Source organism: Microtus ochrogaster, linkage group LG1 (genome assembly GCF_000317375.1).
Source record: "Microtus ochrogaster isolate Prairie Vole_2 linkage group LG1, MicOch1.0, whole genome shotgun sequence".
Lineage (NCBI taxonomy): Eukaryota > Metazoa > Chordata > Mammalia > Rodentia > Cricetidae > Microtus > Microtus ochrogaster.
Window position 1 is genome coordinate 41,841,194 of NC_022027.1, and position 10,582 is coordinate 41,851,775.

The window sequence follows — 10,582 nt, forward strand, 5'->3', positions numbered from 1 at the left end:
TACAGAGCTAGTTCCAGGACAGGCTCCAAAGCCACAGAGAAACCCTGTCTCGAAAAAACCAAAAAAAATAAAAAATAAAATTCCTGAGGTGTAAGAACAATTGGTTCTCCTGGTTCTGAGTGCTGGTGCATGCCCGTAAACAAGAGCTCAGGCCTATGCAGCAAACTCTGACTCCAGAAGAAAGGGAAAGCGAGAAGAGAGGGACACGGGGAGGGAGCGCACGAGTGGAGCCACAGCAACAGAAAGCAAACAGATCTAAATGGATGTTTGGGGTGGTTACAGAAATCAAAACAAATATCAACTATTTTAAGTTTATTACCCCAACTCTAGTTTCTAGATGACTGACTCGTTCTATAACACAGAGAGAATGTGAGCAACCATGACTGAATGGTGAATGGAGCTGACCAATCAGTCACCTATAATCCCAGCACTTGAGAAGTAGAAGCAAAAAGAGAAATAGCAAATCTAAGGTCAGTCTGAGCTAGATGAGACCCTGACTCCCTTTATCCCCAAAAGTTAAGTGAGTATTTTAAGTCACTGTTTCCTTGAAAATATACTCGTTTCAACTGCCTCCCTCAAGCAACTTGGAGACATCCCTGGGGACAACAATGTTTTCTCAAAATCTTCTTTTGTATAAAAGCAAAGCGTATATTTGTGATTACTAACATAAAGGAAAGCTCTGGGCTTGGTGTTTCTGTCTCTAAATCTTATCTTTTTTGTCAGCTTTTTTTTTCCTGACACGGGGTTTCTCTGTAGCTTTGGAGCCTGTCCTGGAACTCAGTCTAAAGACCAAGCGGGCCTCGAATTCACAGAGATCTCTGCCTCCCAAGTGCTGGGATTAAAGGCGTGAGCCACTACCACCCGGCTTTTGTCATCTTAATTGTGTAGTTTAGTGTCTACATGTAAACTACATATCTAACTGTGAATAGGGCACTGTGCTGCACTTTTGTCAGAGGATGGGAGTACCCTAAGCTGGCAATATAGGGTCTGAAACCAATGTTTGCCTGTGCATTCTGGGGATCATCCCTAAAATCACTTGAAATATTAGTTAAAATAGGATTTCCTGTTTACACTGAGACAATTTCTGGAGATATGGCCCAAGAATATGTGTTTTCAAAGGGAGCACCCCATTTGACTCTGACATACTTTAAAGTTTGAAAACTGGTGGATAAGAAGCCTATGAGCAGAGTGGGCACCAGCATTAAGTATTTATGAAGGAGTGCGAGTTAAAAAAAGATTAAAATTTTAAAGCAAATAGTATCACACTGAAAACAAGTTAGCTGAGATGCTGTTTGTTTTGGGAAGAGGGGTTATCATATCTTCCTATGTTATCCGAGCTGGCCTGGGACTCACTATGGAGCCAGGTTGGCTTCAAACTCTGGGTAATCCTCCTATCAAAGCTTCCTGGTGCTGGAGTTACAGGCCTATGCCGTCACAGTTGGCTTCTCATGCTTAATACTTTAAAGTGGGGATTTAGATGTGAGATTTGGCCATGGCCTTAAGTATCAGACAAACATCACGATCTTTTTTAATCATTCTTTTGCAGATGATTTCTCTCAATTTCACAATATATGAAAACATGACACATGTGCCATCAGATTTAAATTATTAAGAAACAAGTTCAATGGGGTGATGCAGGAGAATTTTCCATGATATACCCCAAAGTCTTATCTACAACCAACAACAACCCATTAATAAGTACATTTGTGTGTAGCAATTCATCTCAAGTTATGTTATATATACATATGACTACAAAGACTGAAACTTTGTGTTTTCTTGTTGTTGTTGTTGTTGTTGTTGTTGTTGTTGTTGTTGTTGTTGTTGTTGTTGTTGTTGTTTCAGACAGGGTCTCACAATGCACCCCAGACTGAACTAATACTTAACTGTATGGTTCCGTCTGAGCTTGAACACCAGCCTCAGTCTCAGAAGTGCTGGGATAACAGACATGAGCCACCAAAGCCGGCTTCAGACGAAGATGTCCCTTTTCATCCACAAAGGAACAGTGAGTTCTCAGCAATATATCCAATCCCTCCTTTAACCTCTATCTTCAGTACCATTGCCCTGTGAAAGCCTCTTCATATAAAGGGATCTCTGATGGCACCCTGGCATTCTGCCATTTAAACACTTTAAGAAGTGATATTTTAATAGCCTTCCTGGCTGTAAGTCTAAGTCGGAACAGAAATCTCTTGGTTTTCTTTTTAATGGATTATGTTCTACATTTAATGTAATGCTGCATATTTCCCATTTGTCTTGGAACTACAAGTGGAAAAAAAACAAGTTTTAATAATATATAAAATTTCCCAATCAGTCACAACAAACAGTAAAGGCAAATCACATATTAAATCTTGAACTAAATGTCAGTCTGTAAATTTCAAGTAATCTAATAATCTTTTAGATTTTAAATGCTCTGGTGTTAGAGAAATGGCTCAATAGTTGAGAGTACTGGCTGTTCTTGCAGAGGACCTAAATTTAGTTCCCAACATCCACATGGCAGGTAACAACCATCTGCAACTTTAGTTCCAGGGAATTTGACCCGTTTCCTGGTTTCCTTGGGTATCTAGCACACATGGTACATAAACATTCAAGCAGACAAACACCTAGATACATAAAAAAAAATACCTTTTAAAAACTAACTTCTTAGTATTTCCAAAATGCTACAAAAGGTACAATATAATGTGAACCCTAAATATGTTTGATAGTACCTTTGGTTATTTTCATAAAGGATAAATGAAGTAAAAGAGAATAATAACCCTTCAAATTCTCTTATTATCGTCTTTCACTTTCTTAGCATTCTTAGAAACAGACTCTAAAACAGGCTAATTTTATAAGGGAAAAATTAACAATTTTAAAAGAAGACTACCAGGCATACTTGAGACACTGTATAACACATGCAGTCAGTTATAGAGAAACTTCATAGCTGTGTTTATAACCAAGAACCCCTAACACCAGAATTCCACAATTAACTGATGCTCTCATGAGGACAATACATGAGGAGAAAACTGACATGGGAGATTTCTCTCCCCGCGAACAAACACAGCTCATTGTGTGGGGCCATCAGAAACATAGCATCTATCGTGTCTCCACATAAACTCTTTCTCTAGCTTTTATAACATTGACACAGAAGACAAAGCAGAAATAATTGTTGGATCAACTCAGAGAAGTAAACTAAGGGAAGATTCTATTAGCACTGGTGGGAAAATCTTCAAAGTAGAGAGAGGTGCAGAAAGTAAGACAAAGCATTCGTAAGTGAAAACTCTGATGTCCCTATAAAACACATGTGACAAGTATTCATTATCAGTACAACATTAAACAAACTAAAACTTCCCAAATGTCCCTGGTATCATGCACCTGGTTACTAGTGGAAGATAAAGGAGATTTCAGCTGGTCATGGTATCTCATTCCTGCAATCTCAGCACTCAAGTGACTGATATAGAACTGCCATGAGTTCAAGGCCAGCCTAGGGCTACAAAGTGAGATGCTGTCAGAAAAGGGAAGGTGGTTTATCCTACTTCAAAACTGAGCTAAAACCTTTGTTCTTATTGACATAGGACAGAAGAAAGCCAAAATTAAGGGACTATTCTACTGTAACTAACATCATAATCTTTTGGTTTTATTTTGACTCTTTAAAACTTTCCTAAAGATATAAATATTATCTCAAAATCTTTAAGATTATACAAACACACACACACACATACACACACACACACACACACACATACTTTCTGTCAGGATATTAGTAGTCATACAGAGTACTAACTAATTTTAGAAATAAACTTCATCTAGCTTCCTGTACATATTTTCAGGTTTGAGTTTGAAGCAGGTAACTAGAAATTAAGTTTGTGTACTCCGAATGTACTTAATAGATTGTGGTCCTCTCCTCTTTAGGAGATCTGCTGTATATGACATTTAAAACAATTAAGTTTTCTACAGTGAACCATGAGCATTCCTAGCAGTGACTTTTGAGGTCTCCAAGATGATGGGGCTCTACAATGATGATTCTGCCTGGATTGTGGTGACAAACACCAAAGATCAGCTTCAGGCTAGAAACTGCTCAGGACAACTTCAAAGCTGTTAGCTAAGATAGTTCAGCCTCATAGACTGACTACTCAAGGCCAAGACTTCAGAGAAGCCCTGCACTTTTCCATCACACAGAGACTGGACAACAAATGATACAGCTAGCTCTCCTAGGATTTGACCATTATCCCAATTTTTTCAGGGTACCCCAATGATACTATTACCCCCCAGTCAGAAGGAACTAATTTTAAGAACATGATGCCCACATTCCAAGAGGTAGGGTATGAATGGTTTTTATCATTCAGTGTGTTATGTATGTTTATCATTGTTTAAGGGGTTAGGTGCAAGTTGTTACTGATCATGGTCATGGAGGAAATTAAGCAAAGGAGGTTAGATTCAGGGATCTCTTTCTGTAAATAAGAAAGGGGGAAATGGGAATAATAAGATAAAAGGGTGGATATTGAATCTACTTTTAGACTAAAAAGCAATTACTAGTCTCAAATATTTTATATTCGGATGGACTTTTGTATACTGATTCAAAATTAAGGTTATTTTTGCTGTAAGGTATTATACCTATGCAACTCATTTAAAATTGTAATGTAAAGTTCAAGTCCTTGGACACTACTATTACAAACTATTTAGGATAATTAAGATAACAATCAAACTTGTAGCAACGGTTTAGATGTAGACAGAAATAAACTTTATGTAGCCTCATGTGTTTTACATAGTCTTCAGAGATCTACAGAATATGGCATTTAAGATGTTTTAATAATATAAGGCTTTTCATGACAGTGAGACACATCTGCTTCTGGCAACTCTAATATTCATCAAAAAAGGATGATGTGCATTGAAGAACCTCCATATGGAGTTTGTTTCGAAGGTGGGCCAAGTTAGCCCCTGGACAAGAAACTGCCTTTGCCTCAACTTCTGACAGTGTTCTGTCCAAATTGGACAAGCAAAACACAAATGAGTATGACTATTGAACTTTGCCAATATAAAATAGGCCAGTCCTTCAAAGTTCCTGCTACACAGAAAAGTCTGTAAGATAGTCTAGGTCTGTAGGTCAAAAATGGATGTCCCAACATTGCAGAGGAACCTTGGGTGACTGTCCAGGCAGCCATATGTTTTTGTCATTTGTATAGTTTTAAGAGTTGCTTTCTCTGTATTTCCTGTTTACTCAGGTAATATTTCATCCTTCTCAGGTCTCTGATGGTGGTTAAAGATTAGATAGTTATACCATTTTCTTTTATACCAAATTCAGAAAAGAAACTTACAAAAGAGATGTAAAGTGTATAAGGTTGGAAGACATAAAAGCTTAAGTTATTTATCCAAGAAAACTTTTTAAGGTCTAAAAAGATACTTTTAGATTGGTAATACAAGTTATGATAGGAAGTGCTTCAGGTATAAAACTCTGAACTCACCAAGATAGGATAGATATTAGAGTATTTTCTCCAAATTTGCCAATTACTACTGGACATTATGAATGTAATTTTTAACTGATAATTGGGTTTTTTTGTCTGTTTCTGTTTTTTATTTTTTGAGACAGGGTTTCTCTGTAGCTTTGGAGCCTATCCTGGAACTAGCTCTTGTAGAACAGGTTGGCCACAAACGCACAGAGGTCTGCCTGCCTCTGCCTCCTGCGTGCTGGGATTAATGGCATGTGCCACCACAGTCTTGCTCTGCTAATTGTTCTTCTTGCTAATACTTCTACTATGTTAAAGTTAAAACCTTTCCTTTTTATTTAGACAATATCTGATCATTTTTCTTATTGTATAAGTTTTACTGTGTTAGAGTTAAAATGGGGAAACGTTATGATATATTTGATCGCAATATGAAACTCCAAGACTGTTAATAAAATTAACCTTGGATTGCGGGGGCAGAGGCAGTGACTAATTGGCAATAATTAGACATAGGGAGTACAGAAGACCTGGGAAGATGAACGCACAGGAAGGAGCAGGGAGAGACTTAGAGATTCATGGGTTTTTTTCGATTTGGAATGTGTAGTCAGAGGCTGCTCATTTGTTCCTGGCCAGCCAGACCCGAAACAATCACACAGAAACTATGTTATTTGCAACACTGTCTGACCAATAGCTTAAGTGCATTTCTAGCTAGCTCTTACATCTTAAGTTAACCCATTTCTATTCATCTGTGTATTGCCACGTGGTTGTGGCCTACTGGTATGGTCCTGTCCAATGTCCAGCATGTATCTCCTGTGACAGCTACATGGCTTCTCTATGACTTTGCCTACTGTCTCCTCCTTTATCTGCTTGGAATTCCCACCTTACTCTATTCTGTGCTGCAATAGGCCCAAAGCAACTTCTTTATTAACCAATGGTATTTACAGCATACTGAGGGGAATCCCACATCACCTGCCCTTTTCTGTTTAAATAAAAAGGAAGGTTTTAACTTTAACATAGCAAGATTACATACAACAAAACAGTTATCAATCAAGAATTATAGTTACAGGGCTGGAGAGATGGCTCAGCGGTTAAGAGCATTGCCTGCTCTTCCAAAGGTCCTGAGTTCAATTCCCAGCAACCACATGGTGGCTCACAACCATCTGAAATGAGATCTGATGCCCTCTGCTGGCCTGCAGGCAGACACACAGAATATTGTATACATAATAAATAAATATTTAAAAAAAAGAATTATAGTTACAATATTTATTTTTACCTTATCTTTTATCATAACTAAGAAAAACTATATCTATTCTTCAACTCCATCAAAGACTCCAGAAAGATATATTACCTAAGTTAAAAAGAAGTGCATTGTAAGCAACTTCCAAAACTCTAGAATTGACAGAGATATCTTGCTGCCTAGACAGTCACCCAAAGTTCTTCTGTATCATTCAGGTACCCATCTTCAGCCTACAGGGCCATAGTTTCTGGCAGACTTTTCCATAAAACAGGAAATTTCAAAGACAGTTCCGAGTATAACAATGGTATGGAAAAAAAGCTCTCTTACCAGGTCTCTGGCAAAAAAAAAAAAAAAGTCAGCTGGTTGCTTCTCAGCTTCTCTGACCTAGCAGGTTTTAACTCCGATATCTAATTCCTGAGTCTTTATTGGTAAATAGAACAATTTAGATTAAAACAAGTAACTCTACCAATCATTTTACTCATTATTATTATTGTGTATATATAATGTGTGCATGAGTGAGGCCTTCTGTGCACAGTGCATACGTGGAGGTCGGAGGACAACATTTGGGAGTCAGTTCTGTCCTTCCACTGTGGGTTCTGGCATCAACTCAGAGGTCAGGCTTGGGTCATAAGCTCTTCTACACACTAAACCAGATCATGTGTCCAAGAGAAACATTTTTTCCTATTTTAAATTGTGCAGATTTTTCTAGGCACAGTGGCACATGCCCAGAGTTCCAGCACTCTGGCAGATGGAAGCAGGATGATCCAGAGTTTGAGGTCATTTTTAGCTACATAGTAACTTAGGTCACATGGCATCATACCTCAAAATGAAAAGAAAAAAACAGAAAGAAAAATATGATCTATTTTAAATTTTTGTTTGTTGCATCTTTGTTGAGACAGTGTCTCATGTAGTCCAGGCTAGCCTCATGCATGGTATGGAGATGAGGCTTGCTCTGAATTCCTGGTTTTCTTACCTCCAGCTCTGATGTCCTGGGATCACAGATATAGGCCACACACTCAGTTCTAATTTGGATTTTAGAATCACCATCACCACCTTAAAAATAAAAGTGGAATCTGGACCTAACTTCCAGCTTAGTTGACCTTTCAAAGTACCAAAATCCTAGACACTCATTTTTCCACATCTGTATGGAGAAAAAGTGGTATTTTTATCCCTAAGTATTTCAGCTTTTGCACGCAGAAATTGCAATGCTGGTGTTTAGTCAATCACCATATTCGTCAAATTTGTATATAGATATCAGAAAGCAAAATCTTACATCTAAAAAGAACTCAAAACAAGAGGTATAAATTTTATTATGAAATGCTTCTAAAAATTAAGGCAACAAAAACTGAACCAATTTTCTCCAAAAGCTTTCCCCACAGACCCTTAGGGCAGGTCTGTGGTTAAATGTTTATGAGGAGACTCGCACCTGGGCCGTGGTCTGTTTTTAAATAAACCTGCACCTGCAGTGGCTTTTCACAGAACTGCCATCAGGATCTGCCTGTCAGTTGGCTGGCATCATCCTGCACTTACCCTCACCCACCGGTCCTGATCTACAAGTGGCCTACTTCCAAACTTCATCTGAGAAAGAAAGTGTAGAGTTCATGGCCATGTATCTGGAGACACATAATAAAGAGGGTCCCCAGAGAACCCCTCAAACAACAATGCATGGCTTTAGGCCATCAACCCCAGCAGTCTGGTCTAGCTGTGCTTTAAGGAAACAAACATATGATCTATTTGAGGAGAAGGCTGCTGCTAGGCAAATATGGCTTATTTCCTTTCCTATAATATACAATTTTTATTTCTTGTTTTATAATCTTCTTTTATCCTGTCATTTCCTTACCAGAAATTTAACTGTTTCCCACACAATCCTTCTCAAAAATTCTAAATTATTTTAATTTAATTCTAGCAAATCACTACTTAATTCAAGCCACCCTTTACTCTTAAAATAAATTGCAATACACTCCACTGTGTCCCCACAGTACCTTTTATAAAGGTTAGCACACTACTTTACCTTCTTAAGTAACTTTCTTCACATGTATACAATTTCTCCCATATACTAAATGGATGCTCCCTTGAAGCAAAGTGGGGTTCATAAAAAGTAGTATCAAATGGCACATATTAGAAGAATATGGCTGGGTGGTGGTGGCACACATCTTTAAACCCAGCACTTGGGAGGCAGAGGTAGGCAGATTTCTGAGTTCGAGGCCAGCCTAATCTACACAGTTCCAGGACGGCCAGGGCTACACAGAGAAACCCTGTCTTTAAAAAAAAAAAGAAAGAAATATAAAGAGAAACCAAACAGGATCCATAGGGCTAGGGATATGTCTCAGTGAGTTCTACCACTACCAATACACATCACACACACATACACAACACACATGCACATATTCACACACATAACCATACACAAATATACACACATATACCATACACAAATATACACACATATACCACACACACATATACAGGTGTGCGTGTTCTCTATACACACATATATCCCACACACATACACAAATGCACATACACCACACACATGCATGCATACACACACATATCACACACATACACAGATGTCATGTATACATATACATAAGGAAACAAACATGTCATATATTTGGGGAGGGGCTGCTGCTATAGGCACCATACACATACGTACACCACACACACATACTCACATAAACACAGACATGCATACATACACCATATATCCATACACCACACCCATACACATACACACACATGCACACATACACCAAACACACACACACAATTACCTATACACCACACGCACATACACACACACATTTACCTATACACCACACACACATACACACACATTTACCTATGTACCACACACACATACACCACACACACATACACACACACATTTACCTATATACCACACACACATACACCACACACACATACACACATGAGCCCACACAAGCACACACATACACATACAGCAGGGTTTTTTGATAAAGGAACCAGACTCAACTCTGGAGACTGAAGCAGGAGGACTATCAAGACTCTGAAGATTGTCAGGCTACACATTAAACCCCAAGCCATTTTCAACTACAGTGTGAGCAGTGGTTCTCAACCTATGGGCTACAACCCCCACAAGAGGTTTCATATCAGATATTTACATTACAATTCATAACATTAGCATAATCTTTTATGGTTGGGGTTCACCACAACATAAGGACTGTATTAGTGGATCTCAGCATCAGGAAGGGTGAGAACCAGTGTACCAGAGAAAGGAAAAAGGAGAATAGGAAAGCAAATACATGTTTTCCATGTTCTCATTCTTTTGTCGGGTGTTTGCATTTGTGTCAATACCATACTAAATACATTTTTCTTAACAACAAGGAGAAAGAATAATATATATGAGGAATAACAAATTGATGCAGGCCCGTGGTTGACTCAGTCAGTAAAAGCATTTGCCCCATAAGCATGAGGACCTGAATTTGATGTACAGAACACAAACTTCAGGTGTGCTGGCCAGTGCTTCTCATCTCAATGCTGAGAACATGGGACCGGCAGGATCTGTGGGTCTCACTGGCCAGTCTGGCCTAGCTGGTGCACTCTGGACCAATGAGACCCTATCATCTCATAGGAAGTGGACCACTCCCCTGAGGATGACACACAAGGTTGTCCCTCCAACCTTCGCAAACACACACACATACTATCGCACCACACAAACAGATTCCCCCCATGAACATACATATGCACATAACACACAGAGATGCAACTGTAAAAATATACTGAGAAAAATCTCAATTTTCCTACAAACCCAAAGCAACAGATCCATAGTCAGATATTGTCTGGGTTCAATAAGATTTTGGAAAGCTATTTAAAATTTCTTTTCCTGGGCTATGGCTGAAGTGAAATAGTAGAGCACTTACCTAACATGCATAAGGTCCTGGGTTTG

The 10,582-nt window shown here is 38.7% G+C and overlaps 1 protein-coding gene across 2 annotated transcripts in view; it reads right to left on the bottom strand.

Annotated features, from left to right (window-relative positions):
• Jchain (joining chain of multimeric IgA and IgM) overlaps nt 1-10,582 on the bottom strand; it is a 21,071-nt gene extending 10,489 nt beyond the window's left edge. The window contains exon 1 of one of the 2 annotated variants that reach the window (XM_005359452.3): nt 10,557-10,582. The gene's annotated coding sequence lies outside the window, so the exon portion shown is untranslated. The remainder of the gene's footprint in view (nt 1-10,556) is intronic. The other variant, XM_026785220.1, reaches the window with a different exon arrangement.